This window comes from Triticum dicoccoides, chromosome 7B (genome assembly GCF_002162155.2).
Source record: "Triticum dicoccoides isolate Atlit2015 ecotype Zavitan chromosome 7B, WEW_v2.0, whole genome shotgun sequence".
NCBI lineage: Eukaryota > Viridiplantae > Streptophyta > Magnoliopsida > Poales > Poaceae > Triticum > Triticum dicoccoides.
In genome coordinates, this window is record NC_041393.1 from 4,480,614 (window position 1) to 4,501,986 (window position 21,373).

Sequence of the window (21,373 nt, forward strand, 5' to 3'; positions counted from 1 at the left end):
CTCAGATTGTCTGGGTACTACAACCTCTTGAATCAAGTGGGAGTTAATCTTCCAGATAAGATAGTGATTGACAGTGTTCTCTAGTCACCATAACCAAGTTGCTAGAACTTCGTGATGAACTATAGTATGCGAGGGATGACGAAAATGATTCCCGAGCTCTTCATGATGTTGAAATCGACGAAGGTAGAAATCAATAAAGAGCATCAAGTGTTGATGATTGACAAGACCACTAGTTTCAAGAAAAGGGCAAAGGGAAAGAAAGCGAACTTCAAGTAGAATGACAAGTAAGTTGTCACTCCCGCGAGGAAGCCCAAAGCTGGACCAAAGCATGAAACTGAGTACTTCTACTGCAAACGAAATGGTCACTGGAAGCGGAAATACCCTGAATATTTGGTGGATAAGAAGGATGGCAAAGTGAACAAGGGTATATTTGATATATAGGTTATTGATGTGTACCTTACTAGTGTTTGTAGTAGCCCCTGGGTATTTGATACTTGTTCGGTTGCTAAGATTAGTAACTCGAAACAGGAGTTACAGAATAAACAGAGACTAGTTGAAGGGGAAGTGACGATGAGTATTGGAAGTAGTTCCAAGATTGATATGATCATCATTACACACTCCCTATACTTTCGGGCTTAGTGTTAAACCTAAATAAATGTTATTTGGCATTTGCTTTGAGCATGAATATGATTTGATCATGTTTATTGCAATACAGTTATTCATTTAAAGTCAGAGAATAATTGTTGTTCTATTTACATGAACAAAACCTTCAATGGTCATACACCCAATGAAAATAGTTTGTTTGATCTCGATCGTAGTGATACACATATTCATAATATTGATGTCAAAAGATGCAAAGTTAATAATGATAGTGCAACTTATTTGTGGCATTGCCGTTTGGGTCATATCGGTGTAAAGCGCATGAAGAAACTCCATAAAGATGAATTTTTGGAATCACTTGGTTATGAATCATTTGATGCTTGCGAACCGTGCCTTTTGGGCAAGATGACTAAAACTCCGTTCCCCGGAACAATGGAACGAGCTACTGACTTGTTGGAAATAATACATACTGATGTATGCAGACCAATGAGTACTAAGGCTCGTGGCGGGTATCGTTATTTTCTGACCTTCACAAATGATTTGAGCAGATATGAGTATATCTACTTAATGAAACATAAGTCTGAAACAGTTGAAAGGTTCAAAGAATTTCAGAGTGAAGTGGAAAATCATCATAGCAAGAAAATAAAGTTTCTACGATCTGATCGGGGAGATGAATATTTGAGTTACGAGTTTGGCCTTCAGTTAAAATAATGTGGAATAGTTTCACAAACTCATGCCACCTAGAACACCACAGCGTAATGGTGTGTCCGGACGTCATAACCGCACTTTATTTGATATGGTACGATCAATGATGTCTCTTGCCAATTTACCAATATCGTTTTGGGGTTATGCATTAGAGATAGTTGCATTCACGTTAAAATAGGGCACCATCTAAATCCGTTGAGACGACACCGTATGAACTATGGTTTAGCAATAAACCTAAGTTGTCATTTCTTAAAGTTTGGGGCTGCAATGCTTATGTGAAATAGTTTCAACCTGATAAGCTCGAACCCAAATCGAAGAAGTGCGTCTTCATAGAATACCCAAAGGAAACTGTTGGGTACACCTTCTATCACAGATCCGAAGGCAAAATATTCGTTGCTAAGATGGATCCTTTCTAGAAAAGGAGTTTCTCTCGAAAGAAGTGAGTGGGAGGAAAGTAGAACTTGATGAGGTAACTTTACCTACTCCCTTATTGGAAAGTAGTTCATCACAAAAAACGGTTCCTGTGACGACTACACCAATTAGTGAGGAAGCTAATGATAATGATCATGAAACTTCAGATCAAGTTACTACCAAACCTCGTAGGTTAACCAGAGTAAGATCTGCACCAGAGTGGTATGGTAATCCTATTCTCGAGGTCATGTTACTTGACCATGGCGAACCTACAAACTATGAGGAAGCGATGATGAGCCCAGATTCCGCAAAATGGCTTGAGGCCATGAAATCTGAGATGGGATCCATGTATGAGAACAAATTGTGGACTTTGGTTGACTTGCCCGATGATCGGCAAGCCATCGAGAATAAATGGATTTTCAAGAAAAGGACTGACGCTGATGGTAATGTTACTGTCTACAAAGCTTGGGTTATTGCGAAAGGTTTCCGACAAGTTCAAGGGATTGACTACGATGAGACTTTCTCACCCGTAGCGATGCTTAAGTCTGTCCGAATCATATTAGCAATTGCCGCATTTTATGATTATGAAATATGGCAAATGGATGTCGAAACTGCATTCCTGAATGGATTTCTAGAAGAAGAGTTGTATATGATGCAACCAGAAGGTTTTGTCGATCCAAAAGGTGCTAACAAAGTGTGCAAGCTCCAGTGATCCATTTATGGACTGGTGCAAGCCTCTCGGAGTTGGAATAAACACTTTGATAGTGTGATCAAAGCATATGGTTTTATACAGACTTTTGGAGAAGCCTGTATTTACAAGAAAGTGAGTGGGAGCTCTGTAGCATTTCTGATATTATATGTAGACGACATATTGTTCATTGGAAATGATATAGAATTTCTGGATAGCATAAAAGGATACTTGAATAAAAGTTTTTCAATGAAAGACCTCGGTGAAGCTGCTTACATATTGGGCATCAAGATCTATAAGATAGATCAAGACGCTTGATAAGATTTTTCAATGAGTATATACTTTGGCAAGTTTTGAAATAGTTCAAAATGGATCAGTCAAAGAAGGAATTCTTGTCTGTATTACAAGGAGTAAAGTTGAGTAAGACTCAAAACCCGACCATGGCAGAAAATAGAAATATAATGAGAAGTCATTCCCTATGCCTCAGTCATAAGTTCTATAAAGTATGCTATGCTGTGTACTAGACCTATTGTATACCTTGCTCTGAATTTGGCAAGGGAGTAAAATTTTCATCTAAGGGTAGATCACCAGACAACGGTCAAGAATATCCTTAGTGAGGACTAAGGAAATATTTCTCGATTATGGAGGTGATAAAAGAGCCCGTCGTAAAGAGTTACATCGGTGCAAGCTTTTACACCGATCCAGATGACTCTAAGTCTCAATCTAGATACATATTGAAAGTGGGAGCAATTAGCTAGAGTAGCTTTGTGCAGAGCATTGTAGACATAATTGCAAAATACATATGACTCTGAATGTGACAGCCCCATTGACTACACTTCTCTCACGAGCAAAACATGATCATACCTTAGTACTCTTTGGGTGTTAATCACATATCAATGTGAACTAGATTATTGACTCTAGTAAACCCTTTAGGTGTTGGTCACATGACGATGTGAACTATGGGTGTTAATCACATACAAATGTGAATATTGGTGTTGAATCACATAGTGATGTGAACTAGATTATTGACTCTAGTGCAAGTGGGAGACTGAAGGAAATATGCCCTAGAGGCAATAATAAAGTTATTTATTTCCTTATTTCATGATAAATGTTTATTATTCATGCTAGAATTGTATTAACCAGAAACATAATACATGTGTGAATACATAGACAAACATAGTGTCACTAGTATGCCTCTACTTGACTAGCTCGTGGATCAAAGATGGTTAAGTTTCCTAGCCATAGACATGAGTTGTCATTTGATTAACGGGATCACATCATTAGGAGAATGATGTGATTGACTTGACCCGCCGTTAGCTTAGCACTTGATCGTTTAGTATGTTGCTATTGCTTTCTTCATGACTTATACATGTTGCTATGACTATGAGATTATGCAACTCCCGTTTACCGGAGGAACACTTTGTGTGCTACCAAACGTCACAACATAACTGGGTGATTATAAAGGAGCTCTACAGGTGTCTCCGAAGGTACATGTTGAGTTGGCGTATTTCGAGATTAGGATTTGTCACTCCGATTGTCGGAGAGGTATCTCTGGGCCCTCTCGATAATGCACATCACTATAAGCCTTGCAAGAAATGTGACTAATGAGTTAGTTGCGGGATGATGCATTACATAACGAGTAAAGAGACTTGCCAGTAACGAGATTGAACTAGGTATTGAGATACCGACGATCTAATCTCGGGCAAGTAACATACCGATGACAAAGGGAACAACGTATGTTGTTATGCGGTTTGACCGATAAAGATCTTCGTAGAATATGTGTGAGACAATATGAGCATCCAGGTTCCGCTATTGGTTATTAACCGGAGACGTGTCTCGGTCATGTCTACATAGTTCTCGAACCCATAGGGTCCGCATGCTTAAAGTTCGATGACGGTTATATTATGAGTTTATGTGTTTTGATGTACCGAAGGAGTTCGGAGTCCCGGATAAGATTGGGGACATGACGAGGAGTCTCGAAATGGTTGAGACGTAAATATCGATATACTGGACGACTATATTCGGACATGGGAAAGGTTCCGAGTGATTCAGGTATTTTTCGGAGTACCGGAGAGTTACGGGAATTCGCCGGGGAGAAGTATTGGGCCTTATTGGGCCATACGGGAAAGAGAGAGGGGCTGCGTAGGGCAGGCCACGCCCCCCAAGGCCTAGTCCGAATTGGACTAGGGGGAGGGGCTGCGCCCCCTCCTTCCTTCCCTTCTCTCTTCCCCTTCCTTCTCTCCTACTCCTACTAGGAAAGGAGGAGACCTACTCCCGGTGGGAGTAGGACTCCCCCCTTTGACGCGCCCTCCTCCTTGGCCGGCCGCCTCCCCCTAGCTCTTTTATATACGGGGGCAGGGGGCACCCCATAGAGACAACAATTGATCTCTTGATCTCTTAGCCGTGTGCGGTGCCCCCCTCCACCATAGTCCTCCTTGATAATATTGTAGCGGTGCTTAGGCGAAGCCCTGCGACGGTAGAACATCAAGATCGTCACCACGCTATCATACTGACGGAACTCTCCCTTGACACTCGGCTGGATCGGAGTTCAAGGGACGTCATCGAGCTGAACGTGTGCTAGAACTCGGAGGTGCCGTAGTTTCGGTGCTTGATCAGTCAGGCCGTGAATACGTACGACTACATCAACCGTGTTGTTCTAACGCTTCCGCTTTCGGTCTACGAGGGTACGTGGACAACACTCTCCCCTCTCGTTGCTATGCATCACCATGATCTTGCGTGTGCGTAGGATTTTTTTTTGAAATTACTATGTTCCCCAACAAAGCAGTATTCCCGCTTAGTATAGGTGAAGGCTAGAAAGAGACTGGGAAGCGACCAACTAGAGAGCGACAACAGTCATGAACATGCATTAAAATTAATCAACACTGAGTGCAAGCATGAGTAGGATATAATCCACCATGAACATAAATATCGTGAAGGCTACATTGATTTTGTTTCAACTACATGCGTGAACATGTGCCAAGTCAAGTCACTCGAATCATTCAAAGGAGGATACCACCCTATCATACCACATAATAACCATTTTAATAGCATGTTGGCACGCAAGGTAAACCATTATAAACTCCTAGCTAATTAATCATGGCATAAGAAACTATAATCTCTAATTGTCATTGCAAACATGTTTATTCATAATATGCTGAATCGGGAACGATGAACTAATTATATTTATAAAAACAAGAGAGGTTGAGTTCATACCAGCTTCTCTCATCTCAACCATTTCATCATATATCATCATTATTGCCTTTCACTTGCACGACCGAACGGTGTGTATAATAATAGGGACAATTGCATTTTTACCCCTAGTTGGTTCCTACCCACGGGTTTTGTCCTTACTTTTCGAGCTTGCTCAGTTTTGCCCTTACTTTTTCCATTGAGGTCCCTCGAATGCCCTTTGACCGTTTGACCAAAAATTTGAAAATTCATAACTAATTCATATGAACTCAGAAAAATGCAAATAAGATATCAAAATGTTCATATAAACATACCTTTATGGGCATATCATTTGCATTCAGGACAAAATCATCGTTTAAACTACCCGAGGTAATTAATGTTATTAACATTATTAAAAATAAATAGGTATAAACAATATTTTTTTCATGAATAAAAATTATATGCAAATGTAGGTGATGTTTTCTGAACATTCTGATACCTTATTTGCATTTTCCTGAGTTCGTATCAACTTGTTATGAAGTTTCCAAATAATGGTCAAAGTCGTTAGAACATTCATAACAAGTTGATGCAAACTCAAAAAATGCATATAAGTTATCATGATGTTCAGAAAACATCACCTACATTTGCATGTAATTTTTATTCATGAAAAAATTATTGTTTATACCTATTTATTTTTAATAATGTTAATAACATTAATTACCTCGGGTAGTTTAAACGATGCTTTTGTTCGGAATGCAAATGATATGCCCATAAAGGTAATGTTTATCTGAACATTTTGATATCTTATTTGCATTTTTCTATGTTCGTATGAATTATTTATGATTTTTGAAAGTTTTGGTCAAACGGTCAAAGGGCATTCGAGGGACCTCGATGGAAAAAGTAAGGGCAAAACTGAGCAAGCTCGAAAAGTAAGGGCAAAACCCGTGGGTAGGAACCAAATAGGGGTAAAAATGCAATTGTCCCATAATAATAATAGTGCACGTGCATTGCACTAAGCTGGAATCTGCAAGCATTCAATTCAAGGAAGAAAACAAAGTAATATGGGCTCTTGGTTAATTCAACAATAATGCATATGAGAGTCATTAAACATTTTCATCAAGGTCTTCTCCTCTCGACCCCCAAAGAGAAAAGAAATGAAACAAAACTATTTACACGAGAAAGCTCTCAACAAGCAAAAGAAGAATGAGAAATCTTTTTGGGTTTTCTTTTATTTACTACTACAGGCATGGAAAGTAAGCTAACTAAAAAGCTGCAACTAATTTTTTAGGTTTTTCTTAAGGTTGTTCAAACACACAAGAAGAAAGCAAGAAAAGAAAATAAACTAGCATGGATAGTACAATGAAAAAGTATGAGCACCGGCAACTAGAATGAGTGTGTGAACATGAATGTAATGTCGGTGAGAAATACGTACTCCCCCAAGCTTAGGCTTTTGGCCTAAGTTGGTCTATGGCCATGGGTAGCCTGGTAGATATCCGAAGTTGTAACTGGGGTCATACTGGATGTAGCGGCCATTGCCTCCTGAGCTATAGCTTGGAGGCGAGCTGCCTCCGTCCTCCTCTCGTACTCATTCGCCTCCTCCCTGGTTATAATATATCTTCTTTTTTTGCCTGATAGTCAAAGAAAGCAGGAGCAGGGAGAGTAATATGGACAGCGCGACGTCTGTCAAAGATTAGTCGATACTGAAGGAATTGTTCATTCCTCTTAAGAAAATGATGATTAACCATGACATTATAATCTAAATAAGCGGGAGGCAACTCCCTATCATTTTCATGTATGGGTATACCAAGATAATTAGCCACACAGGTCGCATAAATCCCTCCAAACAAGTCTCCATCTAAACCATTATTATGCAACCTACGTGCAACAATTGCCCCCAAGTTATATTGTTTATCACCTAATACATCACTCTCGAGAACACAAAGATCAAGGACACACATGTGACAAGCTTCATCTTTACCGTTAATGCATCTACCTATGAAGAGAGCAAAGTAATGTATAGCAGGAAAATGAATGCTCCCTATGGTAGCTTGTCTATTTCTCTGGATTCCCCCACAGTGATACTAGCAAGAAAGTCTTTATATTCAGATTTACGAGGTTCATTAACACTGCCCCACTGTGGGAGTTTACAAGCAGTAGTAAAATCGTCTAAGTCCATGGTATAAGATTTATCATAAAGATCAAATAGGACATTGTGAGAATTACGTGAAGATGTAAATTTAAACCTTCTCACAAAGGAATCAGTTAAATGGTAGTATTGAGGGCACTTATCTTGCATGAATTCCTCAAGATCAGCATTACGCACATATGCATCAAATTCATCCTTGATGCCCGCTCTGACCATAAACTCCTCTGACGGCCATTCACAAGGCCACACGTAAGCTACCCTCGGTGGTTCATCATCCTGCTCACGTATTGCGAGCCTGGGTCCTTGCTTCCTTGAAGAACCACCTTGGTACATTTTCCTGGACATATTTCTTCCTTTGAATTTTTTATGAAATTTTTAGCAACTCAAAATAAAAGTGAACCAAACTCAATAATATTGATAGCAACTACTCCCACAAGTGCCTAGAGACTATATCATGCATTAGAATTACTTTGGACCATATAAATTTGACATGCAAGCTCAAGAATAGGGTCACCTAGGCAGAAAAACTTTGCAATGAATAAAGCACTAGAACAAAAACTAATTGGGCCATTGGAGGAGTCACATACCAAAGAACAATCCCCCAAAGCAGTTTTGTGAATGGAGCTTTGAGCAAGGAGATCAAAAATGGCAGCAAAATGAGCTAGAACTCGTGCTTGAGCTGGATAGTGATTTTTTTGGGAGGAAGAAGAAGAGCATGGGTGCAGGAATAAGTGGAGGGGGGCCACCAGGGGCCCACGAAGTAGGGGGCGCGCCCAAGGGGTAGGGCGCGCCCCTGACCCTCGTGGCCAGGTGCCAGCTCCCCCTGTTGTGTTCCCAGTGCCATATATTCTCAAATATTCCAGAAAAATCATACTAAATTTTCAGGGCATTTGGAGAACTTTTATTTTCGGGGTATTTTTTATTGCATGGATAATTCAAAAAACAGACAAAAAATGCTATTTTTACTTTATTTAATCTAAATAACAGAAAGTAAAAGGAGGGTACAGAAGGTTGTGCCTTCTAACTTCATCCATCTCATGATCATCGAAAGGAGTCCACTAACAAGATTGATCAAGTCTTGTTAACAAACTCATTCCGAATAACATGGAACCGGAGAAATTTTGAATAACACTAGATTACCTCAACGGGGATATGCACATCCCCAATAATAAGAATATCATATTTCTTATTGACAGTAGGAAGAGGAAATTCAAAACCTCCAATAATAATCGATGGAATTTTTCCAATAGAATTGATGCTATGAACTTGAGGTTGTTTCCTCAGAAAGTATACCGTATGCTCATTACCATTAACATGAAAAGTGATGATACGTCCATTTTGCATCATGCTTTTATATCAATATTTATTGCATTATGGGCTGTTATTACACATTATATCTCAATACTTATGGCTATTCTCTCTTATTTTACAAGGTTTACCATGAAGAGCGGGAATGCCGCCAACTGGAATTCTGGTTGGAAAAGGAGCAAACGTTCGAAACCTATTCTGCACAGCTCCAAAAGTCCTGAAACTCCACGAAACAACTATTTGGATTTAATAAGAATTTCTGAGCAAAAGAAATAGGCCAGATGGCCCACACCCTATCCAGGAGACAGGGGGTGCCCCCCCCCCTATAGGGCGCGCCCCTATCTCCTGGGCCCCCTGGTGGGCCTCCGGCGTCCATCTTCTGCTATATCATCACTTTTACCCTGGAAAAAATCATGGGCAAGCTTACGGGACGAAACTCCGCCGCCACGAGGCAGAATCTTGGCGGAATCAATCTAGGGCTCTGGCGGAGCTGTTCTGCCGGGGACACTTCCCTACGGGAGGGGGAAATCATCACCAATGTCATCACCAACGATCCTCTCATCGGGAGGGGGTCAATCTCCATCAACATCTTCACCAGCACCATCTCCTCTCAAAACCCTAATTCATCTCTTGTATCCAATCTTGTATCAAAACCACAAATTGGTACCTGTGGGTTGCTAGTAGTGTTGATTACTCCTTGTAGTTGATGCTAATTGGTTTACTTGGTGGAAGATCATATGTTCAGATCCTTTATGCATATTATTACTCCTCTGATTATGAACATGAATATGCTTTATGAGTAGTTACGTTTGTTCCTGAGGACATGGGTGAAGTCTTGCTAATAGTAGTCATGTGAATTTGGTATTCGTTCGATATTTTGATGAGATGTATGTTGTATTTTCCTCTAGTGGTGTTATGTGAACGTCGACTACATGACACTTCACCATTATTTGGGCCTAGAGGAAGGCATGGGGAAGTAATAAGTAGATGATGGGTTGCTAGAGTGACAGAAGCTTAAACCCAGTTTATGCGTTGCTTCGTTAGGGGCTGATATGGATCCATACGCTTAATGCTGTGGTTAGGTTTACCTTAATACTTCTTTTGTAGTTGCGGATGCTTGCAATAGGGGTTAATCAGGATGCTTGTCCAAGTTAGGGCAGTACCCAAGTACCGGTCCACCCACATATCAAATTATCAAAGTACCGAACGCGAATCATATGAACGTGATGGAAACTAGCTTGACGATAATTCCCAATGTGTCCTCGGGAGCTCCTTTATTATTATTAGAATTTGTCCAGGCTTATCCTTTGCTACATAAAGGATTGGGCCACCTTGCTGCACTTTACTTACTTTATTTACTTGTTGCTCGTTACTATTTATCTTATCACAAAACTATCTATTACCTACAATTTCAGTGCTTGCAGAGAAAACCTTACTGAAAACCGCTTATCATTTCCTTCTACTCCTTGTTGGGTTCGACACTCTTACTTATCGAAAGGACTAGATAGATCCCCTACACTTGTGGGTCATCAAGACTATTTTTTGGTGCCGTTGCCGGGGAGTGTAGCGCATTTGGTGAGTGGAACTTGGTAAGGAAACATTTATATAGTGTGCTGAAATTTTCTGTTACTTGTCACTATGGAAACTAATCCTTTGAGGGGCTTGTTTGGGGTATCTTCACCCCAACCAGAAGAGCAAAGAGTTGCTCCTCAACCTACTGAACTTTATGAAAATATTTACTTTGAGATTCCTTCGGGTATGATAGAAAAATTGCTAGCTAATCCATTTGCAGGAGATGGAACATTGCATCCCGATTTACACCTTATCTTTGTGGATGAAGTTTGTGGATTATTTAAGCTTGCAGGTATTCCCGATGATGATGTCAAAGGAAGGTCTTCCCTTTATCTTTGAAGGGAGATGCATTGACATGGTATAGGCTATGTGATGATACGACTTGGAATTATAAGCGATTGAAGTTCGAATTTCACCAAAAGTTCTATCCTATGCATCTTGTTCATCGTGATCGTAATTACATATATAATTTCTGGCCTCGTGAAGGAGAAAGCATCGCTCAAGCTTGGGGGAGGCTTAATTCAATGTTATATTCATGCCCCAATCATGAGCTCTCTCGGGAAATGATTATTCAGAATTTTTATGCTCGGCTTTCTCTTCATAATCGCAACCTACTAAATACTTCCTGTGTTGGTTCTTATGTGCTGAAGACTATTGATTTCAAATGGGACTTATTGGAAAGAATTAAACACAACTCTGAAGATTGGGGTTTCGACGATGGTAAGGAGTCAGGTATGACACCTAAGTTCGATTGTGTTAAGTCTTCCATGGATATCGATGCTTTCCGTGGATTTAGCTCTAAGTATGGACTTGACTCTGAGATAGTAGCTACTTTCTGTGAATCTTTTGCTACTCACGTTGATCTCCCTAAAGAGAAGTGGTTTAAATATAATCCTCCTGTTGAAGTAAAAGTAGTTGCACCTATTATAGTCAAAGAAAAGACTATTACCTATAGTGATCCTATTGTTCCTACTGCTTATGTTGAAAAACCTCCTTTTCCTGTTAGGATAAAGTATCATGATAAAGCTTCGACTGTTGTTCGTAAGTGTAATACTAGGACTTATACACCTCCTGAGCAAATTAATGTTGAACCTAGTATTTCTATGGTTAAAGATCTCTTGATTGAGGACTTAGATGGGCATGTTATTTCTTTCTTGGGTGAGACTGCTAATATTGCTAGACCTGATACTAAGACATGTAGACCTGTCGTAGGCATGCCAGTTATTTCTGTTAAAATAGGAGATCATTGTTATCATGGCTTATGTGATATGGGTGCTAGTGCTAGTGCGATACCTTATGATCTTTATAAAGAAATTATGCATGACATTGCACCCGTTGAATTAGAAGACATTGATGTTACTATTAAGCTTGCTAATAGGGATACCATTAAACCTATTGGGATTGTTAGAGATGTTGAAATTTTGTGTGGGAAGGTTAAATACCCTGCTGATTTTCTTGTTCTTGGTTCCCCACAAGATGATTTTTGTCCCATTATTTTTGGTAGACCTTTCTTGAATACTGCTAGTGCTAAGATTAATTGTGAAAAGAATATTGTCACTGTTGGCATAGATGGTATGTCTCATGAGTTTAATTTCGCTAAGTTTAGTAGACAACCTCGTGAAAGGGAACCACCTAGTAAGGATGAGATTATTGGTCTTGCTTCCATTGTTGTTCCTCCAACTGATCCGTTAGAACAATATTTGCTAGACCATGAAAACGATATGTTTATGAAGGAAAGGGAAGAAATAGATGAAGTGTTCCTTAAACAGGAACCTATGCTGAAACATAACCTTCCCGTTGAAATTCTTGGGGATCCCCCTCCACCCAAGGGTGATCCCGTGTTTGAACTCAAACCATTACCTGATAAGCTTAAGTATGCTTATCTTGATGAAAAAGAAATATATCTTGTTATTATTAGTACTAACATTTCAGAGAAAGAAGAAGAAAGATTATTGAAAACTCTGAAGAAGCACCGAGCTGCTATTGGATATAGTCTGGATGATCTTAAGGGTGTTAGTCCCACGTTATGTCAACACAAAATTACATTGGAGGATGATGTCAAACCAGTTAGAGATCCTCAAAGACGATTAAATCCCAAGATGAAGAAAGTGGTAAGAAAGGAGATACTAAAGCTCCTTGAGGCAGGTATTATTTATCCCGTTGCTGATAGTGAATGGGTAAGCCCTGTCCATTGTGTTCCTAAAAAGGAAGGTATTACTGTTGTTCCTAATGATAAAGATAAATTGATCCCGCAAAGAATTATTACAGGTTATAGGATGGAAATTGATTTCCGTAAGCTAAATAAAGCTACTAAGAAAGATCATTACCCTTTACCTTTTATTGATAAAATGCTAGAAAGGCTATCCAAACACACACATTTCTGCTTTCTAGATGGTTATTCTGGTTTCTCTCAGATACCTGTGCCGGCGAAGGATCAATCTAAAACTACTTTTACTTGCCCTTTTGGTACTTTTTCTTATAGATGTATGCCTTTTGGTTTATGTAATGCACCTGCTACCTTTCAAAGATGCATGATGTCTATATTCTCTGATTTTTGTGAAAAGATTTGTGAGGTATTCATGGATGACTTCTCAGTCTATGGATCCTCTTTTGATGATTGTTTGAGCAACCTTGATCGAGTTTTGCAGAGATGCGAAGACACTAGTCTCGTCCTGAATTGGGTAAAGTGTCACTTTATGGTTAATGAAGGCATTGTCTTGGGGCACAAGATCTCCGAGAGAGGTATTGAAGTTGATAAAGCCAAAGTTAATGCTATTGAAAAGATGGCATGTCTCAAGGATATAAAAGGTATAAGAAGTTTCCTTGGTCACGCCGGTTTATATAGGAGGTTCATTAAGGACTTCTCTAAAATCTCTAGGCCTCTGACTAATTTATTGCAAAAAGATATTCCTTTTGTCTTTGACGATGATTGTGTAGAAGCGTTTGAAGTACTTAAGAAAGCTTTGATCACTGCACCTATTGTTCAGCCACCTGATTGGAATTTACCTTTTGAAATTATGTGCGATGCTAGTGATTATGCTGTAGGTGCTGTTTTAGGGCAAAGAGTCGATAAGAAATTGAATGTTATCCAGTATGCTAGTAAGACTCTTGATACTGCCCAGAGAAATTATGCTACTACTGAAAAAGAATTCTTAGCAGTTGTGTTTGCATGTGATAAGTTTAGACCTTATATTGTTGATTCCAAAGTTACTATTCACACTGATCATGCTGCTATTAAATATCTTATGGAAAAGAAAGATGCTAAGCCTAGACTCATTAGATGGGTTCTCTTGCTCCAAGAATTTGACTTGCACATTATTGATAGAAAGGGATCTGAGAACCCCGTTGCAGACAACTTGTCTAGGTTAGAGAATGTTCTTGATGACCCACTGCCTATTAATGATAGCTTTCCTGATGAACAATTAGTGGTCGTCAATGCTTCTCGTACTGCTCCTTGGTATGCTGATTATGCTAATTACATTTTTGCTAAATATATACCGCCTAGTTTCACATACCAACAAAAGAAAAGTTTTTTTTATGATTTAAGACATTACTTCTGGGATGATCCACATCTTTATAAAGAAGGAGTAGATGGTGTTATTAGACGTTGTGTGCCTGAGCATGAACAGGAACAGATTCTATATAAGTGTCACTCTGAATCTTATGGAGGACACCACGCTGGAGATAGAACTGCACACAAGGTACTACAATCTGGTTTTTATTGGCCTACTCTCTTCAAAGATGCTCGTAAGTTTGTCTTGTCTTGTGATGAATGTCAAAGAATAGGTAACATTAGTAGACGTCAAGAAATGCCTATGAATTATTCTCTTGTTATTGAACCGTTTGATGTTTGGGGCTTTGATTATATGGGACCTTTTCCTGCCTCTAATGGTTATACACGTATTTTAGTTCCTGTTGATTACGTTACTAAGTGGGTAGAAGGTATTCCAACTAGTAGTGTTGATCATAACACTTCTATTAAAATGCCTAAAGAAGTTATTTTTCCGAGGTTTGGACTCCCTAGATATCTTATGACTGATGGTGGTTCAATTTTATTCATGGTGTTTTCCGTAAGATGCTCGCAAAGTACGATGTCAATCATATAATAGCATCTCCTTATCATCCGCAGTCTAGTTGGTCAAGTAGAGTTGAGCAATAGAGAGCTCAAATTAATTTTGCAAAAGACTGTGAATAGATCTAGAAAGAATTGGTCCAAAAAACTTGATGATGCATTATGGTCCTATAGAACTGCATACAAAAACCCTATGGGTATGTCTCCTTATAAGATGGTTTATGGAAAAGCGTGTCATTTACCTCTTGAACTTGAACATAAGGCATATTGGGCTATCAAAGAGCTCAATTATGATTTCAAACTTGCCGGTGAGAAGAGGTTATTTGATATTAGCTCACTTGATGAATGGAGAACCCAAGCATATGAGAATGCCAAACTATTCAAGGAAAAAGTCAAACGCTGGCATGATAAGAGGATACAAAAGCGTGAGTTTAACGTAGGAGATTATGTGTTATTATTCAACTCTCGTTTAAGATTTTTTGCAGGAAAACTTCTCTTAAAATGGGAAGGTCCCTACGTTATCGAGGAGGTCTATCGTTCTGGTGCTATAAAAATCAACAACTTCGAAGGCACAAATCCGAGGGTGGTAAACGGTCAAAGAATTAAACATTATATTTCAGGTAATCGATCAATGTTGAAACTAATATTATTGAAACCGTAACCCCTGAGGAATACATAAGGGACACTTTCCAGAACGTTCCAGACTCCGAAAAGGTATAGGTATGTGGTACAGTAAGTAAACCGACTCCAAAACAACTCTAATGGCAATTTTTATCAGTTTTGGATTATTTAAGAATTTTAGGAAGAAAGAAGTAGTCTGAAAGGGACACGAGGCCCCCACGAGAGTGCAGCCCCCCCCTGTAGGGCACGCCCCCCCTGTCTCGTGGGCACCTCGTGTGCCTCCCGGACTCCGTTTTCTTGTATGTTACGTATTTTGGTTGGTAAAAATTCATTATATATACTCCCGAAGGTTTTGACCACCGTATCACGCAAATATCCTCTATTTTCGTTTCGAGCTGTTTCCGTTGCAGATTTAGAGCACCATGACTTCACCCTCCTCCAACAATGAAGACAAGGATGCTTGGCTTTTGAAGATAGAGCTGAAAAGAGAAGAACCAGAAGAGATCAACAAGGATGAAGGGATCAAGAAAGCCATGGAGGTTCAAGCTCCGGCGGTGAAAGAAGAAGATATCCCTCAACCTTTACCTAACCTATTTACTCCAACAGAGATTGAAGCTTTCAAGATGATTGAGTTAGCTCGCATACAGAACAAGTATCTCACACAGGAGAATATTCTGTTGAAGGATCATATTGCTGGGCTTAAGGGCATTATCCGCAAGTTGGAGGAACTTTTATGCTCAATGTGCGATTATCCACCGTCACCATCACCACCTCCATCACCTCCGAGGACATAATCACATGGGTACGGGCACTCCCCTTGGCAACTGCCAAGCTTGGGGGAGGTACCCCGGTATCGTATCACCATCACACTCCTATCTTTACCACTTTATTTAGTTCGATCCTTTTAGTAGTATCTTGATCTAGTAGTTTGAAGTTTTGATATCAAGTAGTTTCAAGTTTTGCTTTGTGATCTCTTTATGTAATCGAGTTTGTGTGCTATCTATAATAAAGATTAGTGTTGAGTCAAGGGCTTTGCTATGTTGCTATGATCTTGAGAAAGTAGAAAGGATAATGGAGTTCATATTGATCTTATGGATAGTGATTTCACACATAGAAAGTATGAGGCATATAAATTGTTGAGAGGTGATAAACTTAGCCTTGGTCATCATTGCAATTAATAGGAAGTGATAAGGAAAGAGGGGTTCACATATAAATATATTATCTTGGACATCTTTTATGATTGTGAAGCACTCATTAAGTATGAAATGCTAAAAGAGTTGATGTTGGACAAGGAAGACAACGTAATGGTTTATGTTTTCCGACATCTCAGTTAAAGTATATTGTCATTGACCTTCCAAACATGTTGAGCTTGCCTTTCCCCCTCATGCTAGACAAATTCCTTGCACCAAGTAGAGATACTACTTATGCTTCCAAATATCCTTAAACCCAGTTTTGCCATGAGAGTCCACCATACCTACCTATGGATTGAGTAAGATCCTTCAAGTAAGTTGTCATTGGTGCAAGCAATAAAAATTGCTCTCTAAATATGTATGAATTATTAGTGCGGAGAAAATAAGCTTTGTACAAACTTGTTGTGGAAGTAATAAAAGTGACGGACTGCATAATAAATGTCCACATACAAGGGGCAATATAAAGTGACATTCTTTTGCATTAAGATTTCGTGCATCAACCCTAAACGCGCATGACAACCTCTGCTTCCCTGTGCGAAGGTCTTATCTTCTACTTTATGTTTTTACTTTATGCTTGAGTAAAAGTGATCCTCACCTTTCCCTTTTTCATTTTATCCTTTGGCAAGCTCCTCGTGTTTGAAAAATCATGATATATATATCCAATTGGATGTAAGTTAGCATGGGTTATTATTGTTGACATCACCTAAAGGTGAATACGTTGGGAGGCAACACAATAAGCCCCTATCTTTCTCAGTGTCCGGCTGAAACTCCATAACCATAAGTATTGCGTGAGTGTTAGCAATTATAGAAGACTACAAGATAGTTGAGTATGTGAGCTTGCTGAAAAGCTCTATTGTTGACTCTTTCTGATGTTACGATAAATTGCAATTGCTTCAATGACTAAGATTATAGTTTGTTAGTTCCCAATGAAGTTTTTGAACCTTGACATTGTGAATTGCTTGTCACTTGAGCATAGGAAATCATATGACAAAATCTATATATGTTGTTGTTATTAGAATGATCATGATGCCCTCATCTCCGTATTTTATTTTTATCGACACCTCTATCTCTAAACATGTGGACATATTTTTCGATTCGGCTTCCGCTTGAGGACAAGCGAGGTCTAAGCTTGGGGGAGTTGATACGTCCATTTTGCATCATTCTTTTATATCAATATTTATTGCATTATGGGCTGTTATTACACATTATATCTGAATACTTATGGCTATTCTCTCTTATTTTACAAGGTTTACCATGAAGAGGGGGAATGCCGACAGCTGGAATTTTGGATGGAAAAGGAGCAAACGTTGGAAACCTATTCTGCACAGCTCCAAAAGTCCTAAAACTCCACGAAACAACTATTTGGATTTAATAAGAATTTCTGAGCGAAAGAAGTAGGCCAGATGGCCCACACCCTGTCCAGGAGACAGGGGGTGCCCCCCCTATAGGGCGCGCCCCTATCTCCTGGGCCCCCTGGTGGGCCTCCGGCGTCCATCTTCTGCTATATCATCACTTTTACCTTGGAAAAAATCATGGGCAAGCTTACGGGACGAAACTCTGCCGCCACGAGGCAGAACCTTGGCGGAATCAATCTAGGGCTCTGGCGGAGCTGTTCTGCCGGGGACCCTTCCCTCCGGGAGGGAGAAATCATCACCAACATCATCACCAACGATCCTCTCATCGGGAGGGGGTCAATCTCCATCAACATCTTCACCAGCACCATCTCCTCTCCCTAATTCATATCTTGTATCCAATCTTGTATCAAAACCACAAATTGGTACCTGTGGGTTGCTAGTAGTGTTGATTACTCCTTGTAGTTGATGCTAATTGGTTTACTTGGTGGAAGATCATATGTTCAGATCCTTTATGCATATTATTACTCCTCTGATTATGAACATGAATATGCTTTGTGAGTAGTTACGTTTGTTCCTGAGGACATGGGTGAAGTCTTGCTAATAGTAGTCATGTGAATTTGGTATTCGTTCGATATTTTGATGAGATGTATGTTGTATTTTCCTCTAGTGGTGTTATGTGAACGTCGACTACATGACACTTCACCATTATTTGGGCCTAGAGGAAGGCATGGGGAAGTAATAAGTAGATGATGGGTTGCTAGAGTGACAGAAGCTTAAACCCAGTTTATGCGTTGCTTCGTTAGGGGCTGATATGGATCCATACGCTTAATGTTGTGGTTAGGTTTACCTTAATACTTCTTTTGTAGTTGCGGATGCTTGCAATAGGGGTTAATCAGGATGCTTGTCCAAGTTAGGGCAGTACCCAAGTACCGGTCCACCCACATATCAAATTATCAAAGTACCGAACGCGAATCATATGAACGTGATGGAAACTAGCTTGACGATAATTCCCAATGTGTCCTCGGGAGCTCCTTTATTATTATTAGAATTTGTCCAGGCTTATCCTTTGCTACATAAAGGATTGGGCCACCTTGATGCACTTTACTTACTTTATTTACTTGTTGCTCGTTACTATTTATCTTATCACAAAACTATCTATTACCTACAATTTCAGTGCTTGCAGAGAAAACCTTACTGAAAACCGCTTATCATTTCCTTCTATTCCTCGTTGGGTACGACACTCTGACTTATCGAAAGGACTACGATAGATTCCCTACACTTGTGGGTCATCAAGTGACATAGCCTTTGTTGCAATCAATAACAGCCGCTGGAGTATTCAAAAAGGGTCCACCAAGGGTAATCGACATACTATCGTCCTCGGGAATACCAAGAATAACAAAGTACGTTAAGATAGTAACATTTGCAACCACAATAGCCGACAGGTGTAGTAGTTGATTTATCGGCCATTTGCAAAGATATTTCAGTAGGTGTCAACTTATTCAATTCAGGTCTACGATATAAAGAGAGAGGCATAACACCAACACCGGCTCCAAGATCACATAAAGCAGTTTTAACATAGTTTCTTTTAATGGAGCAGGGTATAGTTGGTACCCCTGGATCTCTAAGTTTCTTAGGTATTCCACCCTTAAAAGTATAATTAGCAAGCATGGTGGAAATTTCAGCTTCCGGTATCTTTCTTTTATTTGTAATAATATCTTTCATGTACTTAGCATAAGGATTTACTTTAAGCATATCAATCAAGCGCACATGCAAAAAGATAGGTCTAATCATTTCAGCAAAGCGCTCAAAATCCTCATCATCCTTTTTCTTGGATGGCTTAGGAGGAAAAGGCATGGTTTTCTGAACCCATGGTTCTCTTTCTTTATCGTGCTTCCTAGCAACAAAGTCTCTCTTATCATAACGTTGATTCTTTGATTGTGGGTTATCAAGATCAACAGCAGGTTCAATATCTACATCATTGTTATTGCTAGGTTGAGCATCGACATGAACATCATCATTAATATTATCACTAGGTTCATATTCATCATCAGATTGTGTTTCAGCATCAGAAATAGAAATATCATTGGGATTCTGAGGTGTGTCTACAACAGGTTCACTAGAAGCATGCAAAGTCTTATCATTTTTCTTTCTTCTTTATAAAAGGACTAGGTGCATCTACATTATTTCTCTGAGAATCTTGCTCAATTCTCTTAGGGTGGCCTTCGGGATACAAAGGTTCCTGAGTCATTTTACCTGTTCTAGTAGCAACTCTAACAGCAAAGTCATGTTTATTATTTAATTCATCGAGCAAATCATTTTGAGCCTTAAGCACTTGTTCTGCTTGAGTGGTAACCATAGAAGCATGTTTACTAATGAGTTTAAGTTCACCCTTAACTCTAGCCATATAATCACTCAAGTGTCCAATCATATAAGCATTTTGTTTCAATTGTCTACCAACATAAGCATTGAAATTTTCTTGTCTAGCCATAAAGTCATCAAATTCATCCAAGCATTGGCTAGCAAACTTAGCAGATGGGATTTCAACTTTATCATATCTATAGAGAGAATTTACCTTTACTACCTGTGTCGGGTTATCAAGACCATGTATTTCTTCAATAGGTGATAAATTAAGACCATGTATTTCTTCAACAGGAGGTAAATTCTTAACATCTTCAGCTTTAATACATTTTTCTTTCATAGATTTCTTTGCATCTTGCATATCTTCAGGACTGAGAAATAGAACACCTCTTTCTTTGGAGTTGGTTTAGGAATTGGCTCAGGAATTGGCTCAGGAGTTGTCTCAGGAAGTGTCCAATTATTTTCATTAGTCAACATATTATTCAATAGTGGTTCAACTTGATTGACTGTTCTTTCCCTGAAAACACAACCAGCACAACTATCCAAATAGTCTTTGGAAGCATCGGTTAGTCCATTATAAAAGATATCAAGTATTTAATTTTTCTTAAGAGAATGATCAGGCAAAGCATTAAGTAACCGGAGAAGCCTCCCCCAAGCTTGTGGGAGACTCTCTTCTTCAATTTGCACAAAATTATATATTTCCCTCAAGGCAGCTTGTTTCTTATGAGCAGGGAAATATTTAGCAGAGAAGTAATAAATCATATCCTGGGGACTACGCACACAACCAGGATCAAGAGAATTAAACCAAGTTTTAGCATCACCCTTTAATGAGAATGGAAATATCTTAAGGATATTGTAGTAGTGAGATTTCTCATCATTAGTGAACAAGGTGGCTATATCATTCAATTTAGTAAGATGTGCCACAACAGTTTCAGATTCAACGCCATAGAAAGGATCAGATTCAACCAAAGTAATTATCTCAGGATCGACAGAGAAATCATAATCCTTATCAGTAACAAAGATAGATGAAGTAGCAAAAGCAGGGTCATATTTCATTCTAGCATTTAGAGTTTTTTGTTTCAGTTTAGCTAATAACTTCTTAAGATCAGATCTATCATTGCAAGCAAGAAAATCTCTAGCAGTTTCTTCACCCATAACAGAACCCTCAGGAACAACATG